Genomic DNA, 25,303 nt, shown 5'->3' with positions numbered 1-25,303 from the left:
CATCGTAGCAGGTAAATCCTTCAGGTTGATCAAATCTACATGTGTTTATCGTATGTCATTATTGATTGATGTTTACATTACTTTTCATTGTACATAAAATATCTTCAAAGTCTTCTTGAATGTTTAATGAGTCACATACATGTTTATCATGTAATATCCTTCAGACTTGGTTTGTTCATTGAGGTTCTAATTTTCTAACTTGATGAAAACTCTGATTCCTTGTTATGTTTTGGCTTTACGCTCCAGTGTTGTTTGATTAGCTCCTCAATGTTTACAAGGTTTTTGATTTTCAAATATGTTGATGTCGAGCATCATGCAAGAGAGATGAATTGTCAATGTCGTTAATTATGCGACATACGACTTTAAATGAAAATGAGCAAATACTAGTATCGCATAAAAAATAAAGGTACACACATAATTCATTTTGAAATGTGATTACCCTTAAATTACATTTATTTATAAATTTTTAGGTTGTTGTATATTTTAGCAATTGAATTCGTAACGCCTATGATAGTTTTAGGATACAGGTACATCAAAATGGGATTGAGTGGTATAATGTACTTGTTGTGCATAGTTCAATTGGTCTGATAACTGATTTGTTATGCTTTTTGACATTCTGACAGCAAAATATAGATAACTTCATGCACTTGTTTATAACAAATCAAATTAGTATACGTAGAGTCATATCAGTTTTTAAATGTTTTTAATCGACTTAGAAATTGAAAAAAGTAAAATCACAAAAAAGCGCATACTGAACAGACCGTGTATATTTACGCCAAACATTTTTCATTTTAAACTGAAATATAAATTTTGCAAAATACTCTACAAATTTTAAAGTTAATTTGTTTGATAAATGTAACAAAAATTTGATAAAGTCACTTCTTAAAATTCACTTTCGTTATGAAATTTGAAATTTGTTATTTTCATGAGATTACATTATTTGATTCCAAGAGGATAATATAAACAGTAATGATAAGTTTGCGTTAAAAAAAAACTTCATCTGATCAACATTTTGAATAAATTAAAACATTTGAATTTGATAGTTTTAGAAAAAAAAACAAATTTCAATCTCCTTCTTAAAATCACAATATTGAAATTGCTAACTTAAGCATTTTTTAATTTGCTTTAAAAAATTGAAAAATGAAAAATGCTCTAACGTGGAGCATTTTTCAATTTAACTTAAAAATTGAAAAATGAAAAATGCTCCATCGTGGAGCATTTTTCAATTTGTCTTTCAAATTTGAAAAATGAAAAATGCTCCAACGTGGAGCATTTTTCAATTTGCCTTGAAATATTGAAAAATGGAAAATGCCCCATATGGGTTGAATTTTCATTTTTAGAAAATTTTCTCAAAAATGAAAATGTTTTTGTGTGTAGCATTTTTCAATTTTAGTAATCGTGTGACAAAATGAAAAATGCTCTAAAAAGGATTAAGAAATTGATATAAAAGATATTGGAAAATAGATAATCAAATCATTTTTTCATTCATTGTTTACACTTTAGAAATTTTGTTTTTATGCTTTAAATATAATACACATGTGTGTATGTGTGAACCCGTAAATTGACATTTATTACCTAACCCCGAAAAGATAGGAGAACAACAACGCACCAGCAAAATTTTGTGATGTGGCGCAGGATTATTATGCAATTGTTATTTTCCTTGTTAAAAACCATGAATTTTATATTTCCTTATTTTGTTATTTACATTCAGGTTAACTAAGTATTTTCTACATATTTGTTAAATGAAATAGATATTGGTATGTTGAATTCATTGATAGAGATATTTATTTTTACTCCCAAGATTAGTATTTGCATCGTTGCAAAACATTTGTAAACTTCTTTAAACAGTTAATGTACATTAATTATATAAGATCCGAGCAACATGCTTCTATATTGATCAAAGCATAATCATGCCCGTTCTTCATAACACGTATTAGTTGTGGCCTTACAAAGGATTATGCATAGCTGAAAGCAATTACAATATTCACTATAAAGCACTCAACGACAGAATAGTGTAACCGAAGCCGAGAGAGTTATTCCTGAATGAAAAGTAAATAAAAGATATTGTAACAGGAAATTTTATTAACATAAATCTTAATTTTATTAACATAAAATTTCGTACTTTCATGCACTGGCTACGGGTTTGGTGATACCCTCGTTGACAACCTAGAAAAGGTGTAAATATAAAAACAACACCTAGGAAAGCTGTTCTTTTCCCAGTCTCCCTGTATAAGGTTGATGAATATGCCATATTCCTTCTAAATACTGCTTATTTTGGAAGTCATTGAATGCTCCATTTCTTAACTAGATAAAAATTAATTTTATATTTTGTTATGTTTTTTTTTGGTTGGTATTTACTTAGCTATTTAGATACCAATTGCTTTAACATTTGGCATCCATCGTCTCTGTTTACAACTAGAACAAGCTGTGGTCCACATCTCCGCATCTCAATCAGAATAACCCATGCTAAATTTTGGTCCCGCGAGGTTGATGTTGAATTTTACAGAAATTTTTCTGTTTTTAACTGAAATACATTATTTTGGAAAAACAGAAGCAGACATTTGAGTCAGTGCTTGGTGGAATTAGATACGACTGTCTCTAGGAGACAAGTTTTGAAAATTTAAGTGTTTAATTGATCCTGTGGTCTTTTATTTTTATTGTATGGTTTATTTGGTAAATGTATAGTCAAAATAGGTTTGAGACTGATATTGCTGATCACTTTGTTCATTTTGAGACAGATTTCTCTATTATTTGGAATGAACGTAATGTGGCATTTCAGTTAAAAATGAACTTCAAATGTGAAGCTTGTTTACGTTTCTCTAGATATAAGAGGATGTGGTATGAGTGCCAATGACACAGCTCGCCTTCTAAGTCACAATTTTTAAAATAAAAACCATTATAGGTCAAAGTACGGTTTTCAACACAGAGTCTTGGTTCACACCAAACAACAAGCTATAAAGTGTCCCCAAAATGACTAGTGTAAAACTATTCAAACGGGAAAAACAACGGTCTAATATATATACAGAACGAGAAACACTAATGAATCACATCAACAAACGACAACAAGGAACATTAAAAGATAACAAGACCTTTAAACAGACTTATTAAGAAGGGATAATAGTTACGATACGGTTGTCAGGTCATTCAAGTTTTCATATTTTGGCTTTAATATTGATTCACTTATAGGGTCTTTACATCGAAATTAAACACATTTATTACAAAACCATTTGTTGGCATGACACGGGTTATGTTTTTCTCTTAAATATTTTATGTGTATAATACTGAACCCCTAACGGAAGTTGCCTGGTATTCCCATGATGAAGACATACTCTTTCAATCAGTTTAATTGAGGTCTTTAGCTGGCATGTCAGTAACTGCTAGTAGTCTGTAGTTACTTATGTATTATTGTCATTTTGTTTATTTTCTTTTGTTACCTCTTCTGACATCGGACTCGGACTTCTCTTGAACTGAATTTTACTGTGCATATGGTTATGCGTTTACTTTTCTACATTGGTCAGAGGTATAGGGGGAGGGTTGAGATCTCAAAAACATGTTTAACCCCACCGTATTTTTTCGCCTGTACCAAGTCAGGAGCCTCTGGCCTTTGTTAGTCTTGGATTATTTTTAATTTTTTTTTTTTTTTTTTAATTTGTTTAGTATGAAGTCCATTATCACTAAACTAGTATATATATTTGTTTAGGGGCAAGCTGAAGGACGCCTTCGGATGCGGAAGTTTCTCGCTGCATTGAACACCTATTGGTGAACTTCTGATGTTGTCTGTTCTATTGTCGGGTTGTTGTCTCTTTGACACATTCCCCATTTCCATTCTCAATTTTAGAAAAGGGTATTGTCTATTTAAAAAGATAGGGATACAAAATTTATTTTGTCTGGTCTGAAGCTGTCAGGGAGAATTATAAAACCCTTAACATTAAATTATCCATATTTTGAGTCAGAGACGGGAGATCTTCCCATAATGCCCGCCCCTCCTCCCCTCCAAAAAACAGTAAACAACACAACAATCTTATTGACTCGGTGTGCGCCTTTTCCTAAATTCCTTTTTTTTGTTGTTCTCCAGATCCCACCTTTTATGTCCCCTTGATTTCACTACCCCAATTTTTATAATCCTGTATCCAACATCCCCTTTTTGTAACCTCAACACCACCCCTCTATATATTCCGAGGGCTACTTGCAAGATTCATTTTGATCAAGATGGATTTTATGCCCAAAATTGTCAGCATGGTATGGAACAGGATTAAAGTTGCGTGATCCCTGTAAAAAAACAAAACAGTTGTGACTTTCTGTTTACATAACGAATATAAAATGGGAGCGGACGAGCTACACAAAAAATTATAGTATCACCAAAGAGGCAATATCGGTAAATGTTTTAATCAAATTATTTAAAAATTTTCAAATTATGACAAGACTGCACACGCTGAAGTCTCTCGCCTTCTTTATCAACCATTGATAACATGTTGAGGGGGGTCGGAGGGTTCCTGATTCCGAAATCCCGGGCTTAAAAAACATGAAATCCCAAGGTCCCAAATTTAAAAAAAAACCTATGAACATAATACCGAAGAAACGTTGCAATCTTATTTTTTCTGAGTTTCCCCAATAGCAATAGCAAGTACAGAAAACATCACCAATTGATACATGTACATTTATAAAAATTCAGATATATATAGCATGTATGGCACATGAAAATATATAAAGCTGCCGCGCGCTCTCCGTTTATTCATTTACTCGATTCGTGAATAGCGTGCTTTGTAACTGAACTGACAAATACTAGTGTTTGTTTTATTCATAATTTCATAAAAAAAGATGTGGTATGATTGCCACTGACACACTTTTTTCCATAAGACATTAATAAAGTTAACGGTATCAATTTTCTTGCACCAGATGATGAAGTAAGCAAGTATAATTCATAGTACAGTCTTCAACGTTGATGAAAACCAATACCGCACAGGAAGCTATAAAAGATTCACAAATGAAAAATTTAAAACAATACAATCCATTCGAGAAAAAATATCTTTACGGCGCATATATAGAACTCTTAGGGATTAGAATGTTTTAGGTGCACAACCAAATTCAGAGCGAATAACAACCTATAACCCATCATGTGTCTGAGCCTACAAAATCAGTCAGTACAATTGCAATCGATTTTAATAATAATAAAAAAAAAAAATACTGTAATTTTAATACCGATACCTAGGATTACGTTAAGATTATGAATCAATTATGTATCAAATATATCGACAGTTAATTTGTTAGTTTGTAAGTTAGTATTCTCAGCAGAATCTCTATGAAAACTATGGCTTTATAATTCTCTTCATACCTTTTCTTCTATTACATCGCAACACGACGATTTGATATATACTGATATAAACAGAAAAAGATGTCGCTTACACAGCATCGAAATAACAACCCAACTAAACACACAACCAAAAGTCCCTTGGAAACACTTTAATTGTATTCAAGAGAAGACAAGTGTCTCTATACATATATAATGTCAACTTCCGAATCGTTTGAAAAGTCTGATATACCTTAAGCAACTATCCAGTCACACTGGAAAACTATCAAGTTATTTTTGAAAGTCACACTGGAGGTGCATTCGCTTGCACAAACTACATATAAACAAGGTTAAGTACTATAATAAATAAAAAAAGAAGAAACTGGTAGCCTTATAAGTTCGTTTTGTTTGTAATTTTTTTTTATTTACTTTTATTAATATGTTTCGGAATTTAATGTGACGTCCATTTTCGATGAACTAGTACACATTTGTGTAAAGGGTCCACCATGTTCCCGATTTTCTCGCTGTATTGAAGACCCACTAATGGCCTTGGGTTGCTTTTGCTTTTTGGTCGGGTTGCTGTCTCTTTGTCAAATTCTCGTTCCTATTCTGACAACAGAAAGGAAAGGGTTTTATTTTATTTATAATTCAGGGGAAAGTAAAAAGTATGAAACAGTTTATTTTACCCTACAGTGGTTAAAGTTCCATAGCTTTTATATATTGTTACATAAAAAGGAGAGACATGAAAGCTATGCTACCAAGTTTATCAACTTTCTGCCATTTACATTAAGTTAAACCTTGCATAATCATGTTTCCGTAAGCGTATCACAACATGATATGAAACAATATTCCAAAACATAGTTCCCTGCAGAAAAATGATAATTATAAAAAAATATGAAAGGACCATTATGTACATTTGTAACAAATAATTAAGTGCTGGATTAATTGACTGTTGGTTGCTAAACAAAAAATAGGTAGACGAAGCGAAATAAACTAATTATAACTTTTAGTTTGTTATCATCATTATTATAGGAAATTAGCACGAACAAACCCAAAAATCGAAACAATAAAAGAAACGAAAAAAAAAGATTTTAATAAAACGATGTAAAAATAAGTTATAGATGACAACAAATTGGACAAAAGACCACAACTGTAATACATTCATACAAATATACAAATCAATAGCTTGGGATACTAGTAGGCAGGTACAGAAAAAGAAAGTTACTGTTTTAGAATATTAGTAGGGTTCAAGTCTCTGTCATGCTATTTGGGAGTAGTAAAGAACGCTACCAAAATAATGATATATAAGAAAAAAGCGACATGACTCGATAGAAGACGATTTTTACACACACACACAAAACTTGTACATTGACAAAAGATTTATCTATTAAATATTAACTTTTTATTTACCTTTCTTTTGACTAGCAAACAAAAAATTAAGGTTATTCAAAAGAGATGTGTTATGTCCCGAATAAAACGCAAAATCCATGACCGATCATGGTAACAGTCACGAAAGCAGAAGGAATGTAGGATGAAAAACTTCAATCAAATAGTTTGGGGTGGGAGAGGAGGAGGGGTTGTAAAATTGCTGCGAGTTTGGTTTATCAAAAATCGATTTTACATATTTCCATATTTTACAATCAATTTTTCTCAAATAAAGTTTAGAAAAAAGGGGGGTGTCAGTTAAAAAACTATGTTTTTTTATCCTACATTGAACTTTTGATATCGTCCCTTACTTCTTTACTTTGTGGAAGCGTCAACCATGTGCATTATACGCTGTCATCATTGCAGAAGTTGAAACACTATGTATTTCCGTTGGTGCCCCTTTTTGTGGGGAAAATTTGGTTAATCATATAGGGAATCACTAAAGCATGACTGGAGTCCTCCCCCCTGTATGTTAGTCAGCCCCCCTCTCCCCCTTATGAAAAGTTCGTGACCCGCCACTGCTTTTTGCTGTCGCTAATGCTTTACCAACTCTAGCCTCAGACACGTTGATTCCTCTGCTTGATAAATGGCCTGTCATCATTTTCCAACCGTTTGTGGGTCCAGCCTGAAAATAACACACACTGTGCGCACACCATGTTTTAAATGTAACTACAATGTACTAGAATATGTTCCATGTACATGATGCATATGGTTTTGAATACGTGTGTGTCGATCAGTGTCGATCTGGTTGTTTTTTTTACTTTCTTTTATTTCAAAAGAATATTGTTACTGACTGAGACCCATTTTTTGTGTCGACATATTTGTCCTATAATACTCGTTTTGCTTTCACATATTAAAGATGTAAAATCATATTGAATAAAAGGTAATGGAATGTACATAAAACAGAACCTCATAGGAACTGTTTTATGTTTGTTGAAATACTATTCACATAATTATGATATAGTCTTTGCTACATTTTGTTTCGGTAAAAGCAAATATAAAAAGTCATTCATCCTTCGAAATATACATTTACCACACCTACATGCATGCAAGCTAAGTTCATATTTTCTTTTATAAGATAGTGCTTATTTGATATTCTGCGAGAATTGTGAAGATTATAAACTTTGGAAAAACAAGTTTGTATTAAACAGATTCAAAATTAGGAAATGATATACAATGCAGAAAAATACAAATTTGAAGACAAATACTAGCGAAGTGATCAGAATAATATAACATCTACACCCATCCATCCCCATCCGCGAACCCTGCTCCTTCAGCATGTACAGAAACTGACATGGACACTATCTAATATTCTAATATTTTCCCTTCTTTCCTAACATGTTTGACACATTCAGCCACGATATGGTTTAAAACTCCTTCGTCTACTCCTCATCGGCTAGTTATTCCATTTTCAGAAAAAAAAACCGACTTATTGTTCGCGCTGATGCATGCTTGATTCCTATAGAAGTCAAGTGTTGAGAAATGTCTTTGTGTGTTCTTCCGTCAAGTATCATTTGTTGAAATAAACATCAATGGTCTAAAAGTTCTACCATTCTTACAACATGTACATGTATGTGAGTAAGAGACTTTTTCACTTCGAGAGAACTGAATTAAAGATTTCGACCCCGACAATTCAAACAAAAAAAGACAAAGAAAAACAAAATTCAGATAGATAGACAGATAAATATATACAATGAATGACAGATTGCTAGATCGAAAGATATATATGAAAATGTATCTACAAAGACGACTAGGTATATAAATATAAAAGAAAGAATGATTTTTTTGTGTGGTCATTATCGTACTTGTCAGTGTACCATTCTTGTTTGGAATTTGTTGATACCACACATAGTTCACACACACACACAGTGATACACACCTTAAAAAGATCTTTAAGTTTAAGATATATTGACTTAAAACAAGAAAGAAGAGAACGGAAATAGTAAAACATTTAATAAAAAGTGTCAACAATTGAAACATTCGAAACGCCTATATTGAAACAAATTACATTTCGTTCTCATTATTAAACATTTAAATAATGAACATTTTTCAAATTTGAATATTGCACAGTAAAATGAAAAATGAGAAATTGAATCATTTTTCATTTTTCATTTTCAAACGTCAAATTGAAAAATGCTCCGCGTTGGAGCATTTTTCATTTTTCAATATTTGAAGTCAAATTGAAAAATGCTCCACGCCAGAGCATTTTTCATTTTTCAATATTGTAAGTCAAATTGAAAAATGCTCCACGCTAGAGCATTTTTCATTTTTCAATATTGTAAACTAAATTGTAAAATACTAAAGGTCATTATTTTCAAAATTTGCTTTTAAGAATGAGATTGAAATATGTTTTGTTAGCTAAAGCAAGCAAATGCAAATGTTTGAATATATGAAAACTTTTGACAAAATAAAATCATTTTTAACACAAACTCATTGTTATTTGTTTTAATATCTTCGTAAAATCAAAAATGTAATTTCATGAGAATAACAAATTTCAAATCTTATAGAGAAATTGGTTTTTCGAAAGTGATTTGAATAGATTTTTGTTACATTTTTCTAACCAACTACATTTAAAATTTTCAGAGCAATTTGAAAATTTATTTTTCATTTTAAAATGAAAAATGTTTGGCGTAAATGTACACGGACGCTGAACTCTGAGGAAAATTCAAAACAGAAGTCCCTAATCAAATCATTTGTTAAATGGCAAGATCAAATGATAAAACACATCACACGAATGGACAACAACTGTCACAACCCTGACTTGAAAAAATATTCAAGAAAACTATTCATCAAGTATGCCTTTGTCACAACAAACGTATGATAACAAAGGTGTTATGATACATAAAAGGAATAACAAGCACATTAAAGGTAATCACATTAACCGCCAAAATTTTAACCCTTCGAAAAAAAAACACCTGTGATCCCTGGTGTATAGTTGTCTGAAAAGCAATTATACAAAATTTCGTTATTCCTATTTCAAAGACAAACATCAAAAAACAACTCATGATCAAGATATTATGTAACTCGTTAGATGATCATTGTGACTATGTAGATAATTTGGAGTATTATATCATGTATATAGTGACGTGAGTGTCAAGATAAGATGACACTTGCATAAAAGTAATATAAAAGGGAAGCACTGAAATTCAAAATTGATTTTGCTAGCCTAATCCAAACCTATTATAGTATGGCATATCTTTATGTATTTCATTATACTGAAAATCGGAAAATAATGGCAGATGTTTGATTGTTTTTCGCCTATTTTTTTCTTTTTTTTTTTCTTTTTTTTTACAGGACTACATATATTGTTTAAGCACCTTTATATTGAAGTTTTGTTTTTCGCTCTGGCCTGGATAGGTTCAGATAGATATAAAAACACCACTATATAATCCACCACTTTCTATCTAAAACATTGCCTGTACCAAGTCAAAAAAATGACAGTAGTTTTCTACATTTTGTATTTGTGTGATATATTTGACTTTGATTTTGCATTTGTTAAGGTATAGTACTTTCAGATATGGATTTTCCTTGAAGGTTTGGTATTTTTTGTTGTTTTACTATAAACATAAAATTCACAACATACAGTAAAAAAAATAGCTATCATATTAGTGTAGTGTTGCTATGCCTGGGGTGAAAATGTTTATACTTCAGGTAGTATACTTTCTGATGTTTTTTATCTGCCAAAAACAGTCACAAATTGATATTTTGTGTACTGTCGATTTCAGGCACGACACTTTTTTCACAACTGGAGGTATGTTAAGGGGTAAAAAATAGCTTTATTGTTTTCATAACTATTATGATGCACCCCTTTCAGTTGCTGTTATTATTCATCGGTTACCTCGCCCTTCCACCAGGTTCAATCCACCATTTTCTACATTTGAATATGCATGTACCAAGTCAGGAATATGACAGTTGTCAAACAAAAATTCTCTGAAACTGATATTATCAAGATGCTTGATTTCTTGATTGACAACATATTTGTTACGTTCGGAGGACGTATTTTTCAACAGACTGTCGGTATTCCAATGGGAACAAACTGTGCCCTTCTACTTGCCGACTTGTTTCTTTATTAATATGAGGCCTACTTCATTCACGAACTTCTTAGGAAGAAAGACAAGAAGTTAGCAATATCCTTTAACTCTACTTTCTGCTATTAAGATGATGTTCTTTCACTAAATAATTCAAAATTTGGTGACTATGTGGAATGCATCTATCCCATCGAACTAGAGATAAAGGATACTACAGATACAGTTAAATCTGCTTCATATCTTGACTTACATCTAGAAATTGACAATGAGGGTCGGTTGAAAACAAAACTTTACGATAAAAGAGATGATTTCAGCTTTCCTATTGTGAACTTTCCATTTCTAAGTGGCAACATTCCAGCAGCACCTTCATACGGGGTATATATCTCCCAATTGATACGATATTCCCGTGATTGCATTTCATTTCATGATTTTCTTGATAGAGGGTTGCTTCTCACAAGTAAGCTATTAAACCAAGAGTTCCAAATGGCATCCCTTCGTAAATTTTACGGACGCCATCACGAGTTGGTTGACTGTTATGGAATAACCGTTTCACAAATGATATCGGATGTGTTTCTTACGTCGTTACTACAATCCCCTTCCCTTTCATGAATGTGACCTACCGTATTTGACTATTTACCGGATTTGTTATCACATAAGCAACACGACGGGTGCCACATGTGGAGCAGGATCTACTTACCCTTCCGGAGCACCTGAGATCAACCCTAGTTTTTGGTGGGGTTTGTGTTGTTTATTCTTTAGTTTTCCATGTTGTGTCATGTGTACTATTGTTTGTCTGTTTGTCTTTTTCGTTTTTAGCCATTGCGTTGTCAGTTTATTTAAGATTTATGAGTCTGACTGTCCCTTTGGTATCTTTCATCCTTCTTTTGTTTTCCATTCGTTTGGTGTGGGTTTTTTTTTCGATTTTGCCATTTGATTAGGGACTTTCCGTTTTGAATTTCCTCGGAGTTCAGTATTTTTGTGATTTTACTTTTTACCAAGGTTTCTCATCCTCATACAAAAAAAATGATATGTTCTGACATGGTCCTAATATTAATTTATCGTTCTATGATGACGATTTAAATTACGAAAATTCGTGTTAATAGGAAAATGCCAGAGAATTTGAACAGAGTTAGCCAGAAAAGATTAAAAGGTGGCCTGTCAAACTAATCCATAACATAATGAAACGCTATTTAAAAATTAGAAAAAAAACTTTTTGACGTGTCGATATCACTACAAACCATTAAAGTCTGAAATGGCCTATATCTGTACTCGACTGTACTGATTTGTACTCGTCTGAATTGGTCTGACTTTTACTTGACATTGCTCGACCCCAGTCTGAACCATACTTGACTGTACTGAATCGTACTTGACCCTTATCGTTGCCGTTGAAAATAGTCTGAACTATTACTCGACCAGTCTGAAACAGTCTTAACCCATTCTCGACATGTACTCGACCTATTTTTCCAGTCTAAACCATACTTAACCAAAGGTCTGAACAATACTCGACCAGTCTGAACCATACTAGACCAAAAACCTCTACTTTTTTAACTGTTAAAATAAATTTCTTTTTTAACTGACATATACAACAACAGCCAACAAAATTTATAAAAAAAATTAACCTTATAAAAGAAATATATCTTTGATTATATTTAGAATAAAAAAAATATATATATTATTTATAACTTATATCAAAAAGGAATAAAATTAAATAAATAAATAAAATTGTTTTTCTGATTAGTGTTGAAATATAAAGTATAACCTCTGCTTGGGGGCATAAATAAGATCACACCTGGTCAGAGGTATTAAATTCTAAATAACATTGATTCAAAATTGCAACATCCTGTTTAAATTAAATAACAAGGCCTTTCGAATAAACATGTATGTACTAGATAAGTAATATACGAATTTAAGAAAATAGGGCTTACTTTTTACCTGTAAAACAGACATGTACTGAGGTAATTAGAGCATATTAAATTGCTGTATGTACGCCATGTTAATTTGACAAAAAAATACTTAAATTAATTGAAATTGTTTTGTACTGTTACTTTGGAATACATTTCCTTTTTTGAAAAGGTTATCAAGGATTGCTATGGAAATTCCATTATAATGATTATATAAAATTCTTGGTTTCATAAAACAAAACTATTAAGCTCTCATTTTTTTAAAATTTATTAAGTTGTTTTATATACTATTTTATATATATCTTAATAAAAAAAAACATTCACTGCATTATTACCTGAACTCAACTGACACCATAAATCTATACTAGGCTTAAGTAAATGGTGAAAATAGTCCAGTTACCATAAAATACTTCCGAAATATTCATAAAATTTTGAATAATATTGAAAATATTAGTCCCAATTCATTTTTTTATATTATTTGATCAGCTTGTTTTATTAATATTTTAAAAGTTGATATTATTATGTAAGTGTTGATTAATATTGAGTTGAAGTTATATTATTATTGATTATTGTAAAATTTTAATTTCAATACTGTATTGAATACATTTTTAATTTCAAGTTGTTGTTCAAATTTCATTTTTATTAAACAAAATCCTAAATTGATAAAATTCAGTTGATAGATACAAAGAATAGGTCTAGTTTGGTTAAGACTTGGTCGAGTATGGTTCAGACTAGGTCGAGTATGGTTCAGACTAGGTCGAGTACGGTTCAGACTAGGTCGAGTACGGTTCAGACTCGTATAAAACGGTTAAATAATGGTCAAGTACACGTTCAGACTGTTAAGTATGATTCAGACTACAGTCGAGTATTAACAAGTAAATCTCAGACGAATTCAGACTGGTCGAGTAAAAATCAGTACAGTCGAGTACAGATATAGGCCATTTCAGACTTTTATTGGTTTGTAGTGTATACATATAAATTAACAAAAATCAATCTTTATGTTTCACTACCTGTTTCAACTTAGTTTCACTTTTTCAGATGACAAACGTTTCAACACATGAGTTTACTTAGTACATGTACAATTAATTTTAGAACATACGCAATTAACTTGAACTGAGATTTATTTATTGTTTTGTTTTCAGAAATAAAACCAAAGTACCTGTATATAAAAATAGTCAGTTAACAAATGTCAAGTTCTTATGAATCATAAAAACTCAAATCTTTTCAACTCATATCGTCACAATAGTACCTTACGTCCTTTAAGGAACGAAAAAGGTAGTATCTTTGTTTTTCCGCGCTTTCATAAAAAACTAAATTGTCAAACTCTATAATTACGATTTCACCAAGTTGCATTAATCGCATTTTGTTATTAACAGAAAACTATTAACAATTTCTGATTTTACAGTAGTCAGATATGGCCATTTTGATTTTAAAGAAGAAAATTCCAAACTATTCTGTCATTTTTATTAATTTTTAATGACACTTGTTTTAATGTCATTTTCACAGATAAATCCTTCTGCTGTATAAATGTGAACCATAGCTATGGTCTGATTGATTTTAATATAGCTGGTGATCTATATATTTGTGTGGTCAAAGAGACGTTCGCACTAGCACGCACATCTATGAAGATATTAAGTACAATCTGTCTATTTTACCACATTTTAACGTATATCGAATATGCTTTTTTATAAGGATAAATTATATTTTTCGTCATGCTAAATACTTTAAATTTTACAGTATGCTTTAGATTAATATAAATATAATTTTGTATGAGAAAGGCGAAAAACAACACAGGGTTATTGCAACTCAAAAATCGACCAAAAACTGACAATGATAGAAAAAGAAAGAGAAGGGGTATCTACACTGTCTACAAAACACAAAATTAGTACATGCATAGCAAAAACACAAAAAAGCAAAAAAACATCGAATGTATTATCGTTTTTCATCTCAAAGTCATAGTGACAATGTATTTTGTACTAAACAATTATCCTTGGTTCAAAATATAGCTCAAAGGTATGCATGAAAACAAACATATAAGTAATAATACAATATGTCATGCCTCGTTATAGCCAGCTTAAATCGGTGATAAAGTGTATCATAATGACAAAAGTTAAAGTGTGTATTGCTTTATCTACAAGAAATATAATTATCTTGTCATATCAAAATCATGTATGATGTAAATCCTAAAGCACAAGGAATTTGAACATGTATATGGTAAATACATGTAACGAGGAAATTGACATTCGACAAACATCCGACATAGATATTAAGTAATCAAATATCTGAACAGACTTTTTTATATGTATCATGTCTATTATTCCAGGAAAAAAAGTTATTTAATTTAATTGTTGAACTTATGATGTAAAATCCATACTCATCTTTAGTAAAATGCGTAAAGATATAAATGAATATATGTTATGAATCGATAAATCTAAAATATGAATTATTTCTAGGAAAAATACATGAAAAAAAATGTTTCTTTCTATTTTTAATTTTTTTTAAAAACGAATTAGACTATTTACCGGTTTATTATAACATAAGCAACAAGACGGGTGCCAAATGTGGAGCAGGATCTGCTTATTCTTCCGGAGAACCTGAGATCACCCCTAGATTTTGGCGGGGGATCGTGTTGCTTATTTTTATTTTTCGATGTTGTGTCATGTGATCTATTGTCTGTCTATTTGTCTTTTTCATTTTTAGCCAGGGGTTATCAGTTTATTTTCGATTTATGAGTTTGACTCTCCCTGTGGTATCTTTCGTCCCTCTTTTAACGCATGTTATGCATGCTTTCAAGATCTTAAATTTCTGTACACAAAAAAAATAATTAAGATTTGGTTAACAAACTACCTATAGCTGCCATTTGAAAACACAGAGATATCTCGCCGTTCCTTAAAGTGAAAAATAATCGGATACTTTCGTTCATATTTCAAATAACGTTTATCGTAGTATACTTTAGGTTTGAAGCCATAACACACCCAGGTAACAATGAAAGCAACGCTTCGAAACGTATAAGATTGTGAACAATATTTACCAAAATTATAGAAAATTCAAAAGGCAACAGATAGTATTTTGAGAAATAACAATAAGGTAAGAAGACAAACAAAAGTCTACAGAAAAATTTAGATCGAGTTTAACAAAAACTTTGGGTGTTCTCTGATTATACGTCTCAAGTGAATTTCCACTTGTTTTTGTCCAGACGATCTCAGTTTGTTTTCAATTTATGAATTTTAATATTCCTGTGGTATTTTTCCACTCCTTTCTACGTGATATAATTCTGAATTAAATACAACATCGTAAAGGAGTAGTCAGATCCCTTTTTGCTCTAAAAAATAGCATTTAAAAGATTGTTTAAAATCGAAACTTTTAGGCGTTTATCAGAAAGTAGAATACTTTCATTAAAAAAATATGGGCTGTTTTTGACATTACACTGCACATTCAACAGGTACTAGCATCCTAAATGCATGCAAAATTACTGTAATTTTCACAATATCAGAATTTGATTTATTTTTTAGACGGTTTTTGTCTTAATTGGAAGTGGCCGTACTTGTGTGCAGTCTAAATATTTAAATAGATGTTGTTTTTGAGGATGATGATACATATATAAAGGTTGAGATTGAACACGAATGTCGCCACTTTCATATCAGAAAGCAAAAATCTAAAAATTGACGTTTTGTGGCATATTTGATAGATTTTTCATATTTAATAGATATAGGTAGATGTGGTGTGAGTGCTAATGAGACAACTCTCCATCCAAATAACAATTAATAACAGTAAACCATTATAGGTCAATGTACGGCCTTCTACACAGAGCCTAGCCTTACGCCGAACAACAAGATATAAAGGGCCCGAAAATTACTAGTGTAAAAACATTTAAACGGGAAAACCAACGGTCTAATCTATATATAAAAACGAGAAACGAGAAACACGTATAAATTACATAAACTAACGACAACTACTGTACATTTTTCCATTCCGTAAAATCATTTTCAAAATCATCTGCTGACATAGGTAGAACAGATCTGGTAGATCACACAATTAATACTGGGGATGCCCTACCAATTCGGCAACGTCCGAGACGTATCCCCCTTGCTAAAATGGAAGCAGCTGAAGCTGAAATAGAAAGAATGGCCAAAGATGGTTTCATTGAGCCTTCTAATAGTCCATGTAATTCTCCAGTTGTCATGATACGTAAATAGGGGTTTGGAACAATACAAAAGACCGGAGGTTGTAACATTGAATGAGGATCGCAGTTACGGAATATGGAGTAAAAAGGAGTGCAGTAAAGAACTCTTACAAAAACTGTTATTAAATGTTACACTAATTAAGGCGTCTTTAATGACCAAATTAGTTCAAAAGTCTTATAGAAACTAATTTAATCCACTAAAAAAAATCTTACTTTTCTACTGACACCTTTTGACAATCTCTATTTGAATCAGTAAAATCAACAGACTTATTTTTATTATTTGATAACCTGCATTTATTATTTAGCATTAATTCGATTCAATCTGTTATCAATTTAAATTTTAAAATTGATATTAAATGCAACACTTTTGAAGTTGAATAATATTGCAATTTTTGAAAGAATCATCATACAAATAATGATCAGTATATACTAGTAGTCAATTGGAGTATCACTTCTAATGGATTATATATTTGTATACAATGTCTTAATAGTCTCAAAGGTACCAGGATTCTAATTTAGTACGCCAGACGCGCGTTTCGTCTACATAATACTCATCATTACGTCATACGTTAATGTAAAATACAGTAATACAATTTCTAATCATTACTGTAATATGATACCTTACTTCTAGCAGTGCTTCTACATTGAGAGTAAAATGTATATCGTAATTCTTTTAGATAGGCAAACTGGTTTGAATTTCTGTGATAAGATTATCATTGTATTAATATATATATATACACGCACATAGATTGAAAAGGAGGCCTAGATAAAATCGCAAGTGTACTTGTAGGTATAAATATGTATTCTCATTGTTTGACCTTATGATGTAATGAATCTAACAAATAAACTATGAATCAAAAGCATTAAAGAAATTAAAATTTATTTTGCTGTAAATTTGTCATGGCATTTATTGCAACAAAGAAACACAACCAACTTGTCAATCAAAACTTGATGACGATTGAATTATTGAAGGGCGATCCAGCAGTTATAAAGTTATATCAGGAGCCACTGGGTAATCCATAGCAGCTTAAAGTAAATTCGGCTTGTCCATTTACAATACACGAAAGCACTAAACTCGAGTCTGTTATTTATGCCATGACGCTGGTTCTATAATCAGTCTTCCAAAACTGAAAAGATTAATGAAAAGCAGCAGAAAATATTCATAATGGGAAACTGGGAGGGCGGGTAAATCTTATAGTTTTGGTCAAACTCCGTGTAAGGTTTTAATCCAAATGACCAAGCTACACGAGGTAAATTGCACGGACTAACATTTCGCGGGCTAAACTAATTAGCATATGAGAGTGACCAGTAAAAAATGAATCAAACACACCGTCAATTAAAATCATACCAAGTTATATAATAACAATAACCGAATTTAATTATTATTGAATTAAATTCTATTATTGTATATATATTTATATATACACGCACATAGATTGAAAAGGAGGCCTAGATAAAATCGCAAGTGTACTTGTAGGTATAAATATGTATTCTCATTGTTTGACCTTATGGTGTAATGAATCTAACAAATAAACTATGAATCAAAAGCATTAAAGAAATTAAAATTTATTTGGCTGTAAATTTGTCATGGCGTTTATTGCAACAAAGAAACACAACCAACTTGTCAATCAAAACTTGATGACGATTGAATAACTGAAGGGCGATCCAGCAGTAATAAAGTTATAACAGGAGCCACTGGGTATTCCATAGCAGCTTAAAGTAAATTCGTCCAAAAGTACCAGTAGAGTAACTAGTTCCGCAACTGGTAATCCGCCATAAAATTTACCTCATGACAAATTTAACAGCAAGAATCAACATTTCAATTAACATCAACTTCAAAATAACATCATTATCAACTTCAACGACATTATCAACTTCAATATCATTATCAACTTCAACATCATTATCAACTTCAACATCAACACATTTATCCACATCAACACAAATACAAACTATAAAAGTTATTAGATAATTTAATTGAAATATTAAGATCAACTTAATTTCAATATTGTCAACATCGAAGCTATTTTATTCATTGTAAGGGAAAACCAAACAATGAGGAAATTTGAAAAACATTTCCAGAGCTCCTTGAATCTGATTTAGGAATATATCATTGCCGATGAAGGACAGCTGAACCCCATCATCACTAAAAAGGCAAACATGTTTATCTTCAAAATCTGTATGTTTTATAACGTATCCTCCTATTTTTAACAAATAAAAACGCATTCCCCTATTTTTTCTCCGTCAAGTAGTTTCCATAGCTCCAGTATTATTAGAGAACCTCCAATTAAATCTAGGTAAAATATTTGACCACACTAAAGCAGTGTCCGGTAACATCTTTGAAAAAATGGCTATGGTAAACTTCATATGGTAGAGTAATTCACCACATGGTGTGTCCCCAATGTCATTACCCCCACAGTGAATGATAACAGCAAACGGAATACTTCTCCAATTAATAATACTTTGTACTAAACTAACCAAATTCTGCCATTTCATACCAGACATACCGATCCAAACTAACTGACATCCAATTTTCTCTAATCCGAACGAATCACCTATAGGCCTAATATGCATATGAGCGTGGTGATCACTAGCTCTTGTGACAATTGAAGAGCCAATTACCCAAATATCTTTCTGGTACCCTGAAATTAAGTTTTTTAGTACTTTACGAGGTTTGTTATTATATAACCTTTGTAAGCAGCCGATTTCCATCGACCTTTCAATTCAATACTATTTTCATCTAAATCATCGAGAAAAAACTGTGTTGCAGCTCCAATACGTACAGAATGTGTATTAAATTCAGAAGGATTGTAACCTAGAAATGCTAGTGTTTTCTTTAAAATATTAGAAAACTGGTACCTCATTAGGGTTTTCATGTTTGCATGATAAAATAAATGTCCATAATCTTTATGTCTCATGGCAATATAGTCCAACATCAACTGAACAGGATAAATTGAACTAATTGTATACCTTTTCAGAACGATTGTTACTGAATTACCCAGCTGATCAGTTTTAGAAGAAGAAACTACTATATAAAGTGACCCTGATTTATTATCAATTGTTATATTAGATCGTTTTACGATAAGATTCTCATTAAAATAAGATTTTGCAATTTCTCCAACACAAAGAAATCCAAAAAATGCAACTGAAAATGAAGCTTTGAATAAACATGTTTCATATACTGAATAACAAATTAAGTTCAGTGCATCTAAAAGTCTAGTTAATATATCAATAGTAATAGGCTTACGACAGTCATGTCGCTTATCTAAACGAAGCATGCCACGGAGCATTTTTTTAAACTATAAAATATTGAGTGTTGTCCAACAAACCATTATTTTATGATAAAAACTAATGCCCGAAAGGTACGCTTCCACAGTGGAATTAAGAATATTCTTCCTTAAACATGTAAGCTATATGATTAACTAAATGTGAAACAGGGCATGGCCATACGTCGTACAAATTTTCTTTATGTTTAAAGTTTTGAAATGAATTTAGTCCATTTTGGTACGTAAGCCAAGTATTTGAAGAATTTGAGGCTTCAATTAGGCTCAGCATTTCTGGTCTAAAATTGTCCAAAAGTCCGCTGGAACTAAAGTTGGCTGTGGTTCTGCACATGAAGCCAATTCCTTGTATTTTTGAAATTTTCCACGAGGGATTAAATCAGCAAACACCTTTTTTTATAACCAGGAATATGAACGGTTTTAATGTGAAAACTACCCAGCAAAGACCACAATACGATGTGTCTAACAAGTGACATAACACGAGGGGATTTTGATGAGCAGGAATTGATAATGTTAACAACGGACTGGTTATCTGAATAAAACATAATTTTCTCTCTTTGCCATACGTTACCCCACAAATAAATCGCTAATGCGATAGGGATCATTTCTAAATAAGTTATGTCTCTGAAAACGTCTTCCTTCCAATTCATAGGCCAAGGTAAATACGACCATTTCCCATTAAAATATATACCACATCCTCCTCCTATTCCCCCAGCACTATCGGTAAAGATATTTAAAACAGAACTCGACAACCATTCATCGTCCAAAGTATAAGAAATCCCATTATAATTTTCTAAAAATATTTTCAAAATTGAAATATCATTCAAAATATCCTTTGATATTCTGATTAAGTGATGCGGTTTTTTGCCTCGCTGACATGCAATATATAAACGTCTGCTGAGAGCACGTCCGGCTGGTAAAGCTCTGGCACAAAAAGCCAATGAACCGCATAAAGATTGTAATTGTTTTTAAGTTATCTTTTTACGATTACAGGTATCGTTCAACTTTTGGAGCAATTCAATTATTTTGTTTTCTTGGATTTATGCATTTTTTCAGTGTCAATTGTTATACCTAGATATGTTATTCTCGTGCTTGGCCCTTCAGTTTTGTCCTCAGCCAATCGAACCCCTAATTCAACGCATACATTGCAAAACGTGCTCATTAATTTCCGACAGTTGTCGGTATTTTCCGCTCCAGCAAATAAAAAATCGTCTAGATAGTGATCAATATCACTAATTCCCGATTTTCTTTCTACAGCCCAGTGCAAAAAACGATGAAAATCTATTAAAATGATTACACGACACAGATAACCCAATAGACATTTTCTCTATAAAATACCAATCTTCAATTTTAAAGCCCAATTAATCAAACTAGCCAGGAAACATTGGCAATAATCTGAAGGCGAACTTTATATCCATTTTTGCCTTAAAACCTAGCTTTTTTATCATGTTTACTGCATTGTCAAAAATTGAATATTTTCCTTAAGTATAGAACTCATCGATAAAGTCGTTGACACCGCCATTAGCTGGTAAAGACAAATGTGTTATTAAACGAAAACCACCCGTTTTCTTTGGCACAATGCCAATAGGAGAAACTCGTAGATTTGAAATAGGTCGATAATAAAAGGGGCCCGCAATTCTGCCATTTTCCACTTCACTCATGACTTTTCTCCAAGCTAAACTTGGATCTTGTAAAACAGACTTTAAATTTTTGCTTTCATAAGCAACCCTTGGGCCTGTATAATGTGTACGAAAACCATATTTAAAACCATTATATAGTATATTTTCCGAAATTATATCGGGGTAGTCTTTCAACATATTCCCTAAAACCGAAGTATTAATAGGGGGTAAAACCCAAACACCAAATATCATACTGATGGTTGAAAGCTGTAAAAAAAATAGGAGAAAATCAACATTTGAACATGTTAAAATTGCATCCGTGGTACGTTTGCCTGGTGAACAGGAAATCTGTAATTAGTATATGAAAAACGAGAATTTTGGTTAAATTTTTTTCGTGGATTCGAAAACCTATTTGACTGCGATGCAGCTCTGGTATTGGACTGATACCTTGGTGCAAAATTTTCTGTAATTGGTGTCCTAGGGTAATTTTGATATCTAGGAGCAGAAAAGTGAGAAGTTGCAGAACTTCGAGGATTATTCCTATTATATGCGTTATTTGTACAGTACATCAAAGGATGGAATACGATTTATGCCTATTGCAATAAACTGAAGCCATAGCTGCCCATCAATGACGTCCCAAGCACGCGTATGATCTCTAACTTTTCTAAGTCGAAATTGCATGTCATATTTATAAACGTTCTCAAAAGGTACACTAGCACTCCTAATAATAGTCATGTACCTAATCAATTCATTTGCCAAAGCCGGAAATCTTTGTAATAAAATGTTCGTATAATTTAAAAAACCTTCAGTCCACTCACCAATGCTAGATAATGCTTTTACTTTCGACAACTTGTTTCTTTCAATTAAAATGATCCCATCTTCATCAAAACCTAGCACTTTTTTCGGTTGATCAATATTTGAAACAAAATTTTTGTACAGTAATTGGGCCAAATCAACATATTCTAAATTCCAAATTTGGTTTATAATTTTTTGTGGTACAAACACATCAAAATCATTACTAGTAGGTATAACTAAATTCTCACCATTTTCTACAGTATTTCGAGCTGTTGGCTGCCCTAGTTGTACACCTCCCTGACCCGGGACTTGTTGTTCATTTGATTAAAAAAAATGCATTAATTGAATACATATTTTATTTATAAATATTCATTTTTATCCATTGAATGTATGTATAACTGTATGTTCTTCTGAAATGATGATATATAAAAAGCAAGAAATCATAATATCTTCATCAGAGGCAACAATTCATTATTGTAGGTAGTTATGGATTTCTCATTATATGTCTCTTAAGTCCACAGCAGCTTTTGTCCTCACAGTGTGCGTAGATACAGTCACAATCGCAGCTTTGTTTACAGCTCAGACATGTGTCTGTTTCGTCGTCGTCGTCATCTGAAAAAGTAGTGAAGTCGCTTATAGTATCTTTGTATTTTTGCAATCAAATGAATATAGGTTTTATTAATTTTTTATCTTTCTACTTTTTTGTAAGGTAACAATTTCTAAACTTTTCATGTCTTCCTTTTTTTTACATTTTTTAATGCATAACCTTTTTTTACAGTCTCTATTTTCTGTTGTTTTTTTATTTAATTATAGAAATTTAATGAGAAATCTAATTGCATATAATGTACAACCAATGTTATAATATAAAACGTCCCAGATAAAAGAAAAAAAGAAACATATGAAATTAATGGTGTCACATTATGAATAAATCAATGGTATAAATATAAAATAGTTTACTAAATCATTCCGCCTTAAAAAACCAAGAATAGAAAAACGAAACAAAAAGACTTTGTCCATTTTAATCGTACATTGGCGGAAATGTAAACATTATTTGAACAAACTTTAGAAACAAGACAAAAGCAAAGATTAACACATGTGCTGACAATGTTTGCGTATAATTTTTATCGTGCAATTTTTAATTTCGACCCAAACACATCAAACTCATGAATAATAAAAGAGGGACGAAAGATACCAGATGAACAGTCAACCTCATAGATAGAAACTAAACTGACAACGCCATGGCTTAAAAGAAAAACACAAAACTTTGTTGTCAACATAATGGAATAATATGCAACTGTCATACTAGTTAGAGGTTTAGCATGCTATACCACCAGGTTTCATCCACTACTTCCTAAATAATAACATACATGTACCAAGTCTGGAATATATATGGCAGTTGTTTTCTGCTCTTATGACGTGTTTAGTTTTTTTTTTGTATTTTTATATTTAAACTTTTGTAACTTAAAACACACACATAATAAAACATTGATTAAAAATTGCGAAATAGAATAAAATACTACCTTACTATCAGCTGAAACTGAATGGAAATCAAATATTCCAAATATCAAACAAAGGAGGAGAGCTATATGTACGGTCTTTCTTTTCTTTAAAGTTATGTCGGAAATATATTTTAGCATTGTTTTATATAAATATTCATATTCATACACCATATATGTTGTGCATCAATATGCCAATGGTTGATTTAAGAAAATGACATTAGTTAATATTTATGTCTATGTTTGTGCACTGAATTTTCATAGGAATTCTGTATTTTGGTATTTCAATTATTATAAGTTAAAATACTGTGAGTATTTTTGTGATTTTACTTTTTTTTTATACACACATAATAAAACATTGATTAAAAGAATAAGAGTAAAATGCTAGCTTACCATCAGCTGAAACTGAATTGAAATCAAATATTCCAACTACCAAGCAGACGAGGAGAGCTATATGTACTGTCTTCATTTTCATTAAAGTTATGTCGGAAATATATCAAGCATTTTTATATATATTTGGTTCAACATCTGTTGCGCATCAATTACCTATGACTGATTTTCCATCGGTTAATATATATGTCACATTAAACAAAACAATTTAACTATTTATGAAATAATGACTTTGTGGCAGCTTGCATTTACATGTTCTACGGTGCAAAGTGCTTGAGGACACCAGTATTGTTTACTTTAATTGGAATTAAACAAATTTGAATGTTTTATATAACAGTTATAAAATCATATAGCATCTATATTTATGAACATGATGAATAACATAATGAAATTATGAAAAATTTCGATGGAGATTGCATCATCACAATCTACATGGCTTCTAATTGTTAAAGACCATCAAACAACTGTCAGACATTTTAACTGTTTATCGATTTTATGAGTATAGCTTTTAAATAGAAGTTATTGACAATAATTAAACCACAAAGACTTCTGGCTTGTCAGATTAGTTTTGTTTATAAAACTGTCGAATTGATTTTGAAAGCGGATTCGCTTTTTAAGTTAGCAAATGTATATGATATCTATATATATTTTCTGTACAAGTTGCAATTTTGTGCAGGTTATAACATGTACAGAAATATTGCATAATGCCAATTATTTGTGCAATGCCAAAAAACAAGTTAAAACATATGCAAAAGTACTTCGTTCATGTTATAACATGCACAAAATATTAATTAAAAATGGTTTTAACCTGTACAAAATTTGAAATTAATAATAGAGCAGAATATACATTCACAATTGAAATTTATCAAATAATGAACAATAATCAAATGCAAAAGAA

The 25,303-nt window shown here is 31.4% G+C and overlaps 1 long non-coding RNA gene across 1 annotated transcript; it reads right to left on the bottom strand.

Annotated features, from left to right (window-relative positions):
• Positions 1 to 22,861: 22,861 nt before the first annotated feature.
• Positions 22,862 to 24,495, bottom strand: LOC139497935 (uncharacterized). Its single transcript, XR_011657771.1, has 2 exons — positions 24,409 to 24,495; positions 22,862 to 23,131 (listed from the first exon to the last, which is right to left on the bottom strand). It is a non-coding gene; the product is annotated as an uncharacterized lncRNA (long non-coding RNA).
• Between the last annotated feature and the right edge of the window lie 808 nt (positions 24,496 to 25,303).

The sequence above is a fragment of the Mytilus edulis genome, chromosome 12 (assembly GCF_963676685.1).
Source record: "Mytilus edulis chromosome 12, xbMytEdul2.2, whole genome shotgun sequence".
NCBI classification, from domain to species: domain Eukaryota; kingdom Metazoa; phylum Mollusca; class Bivalvia; order Mytilida; family Mytilidae; genus Mytilus; species Mytilus edulis.
Note: the sequence above shows the minus strand (reverse complement) of the source record. Positions and strands in the feature narration are given on the sequence as shown.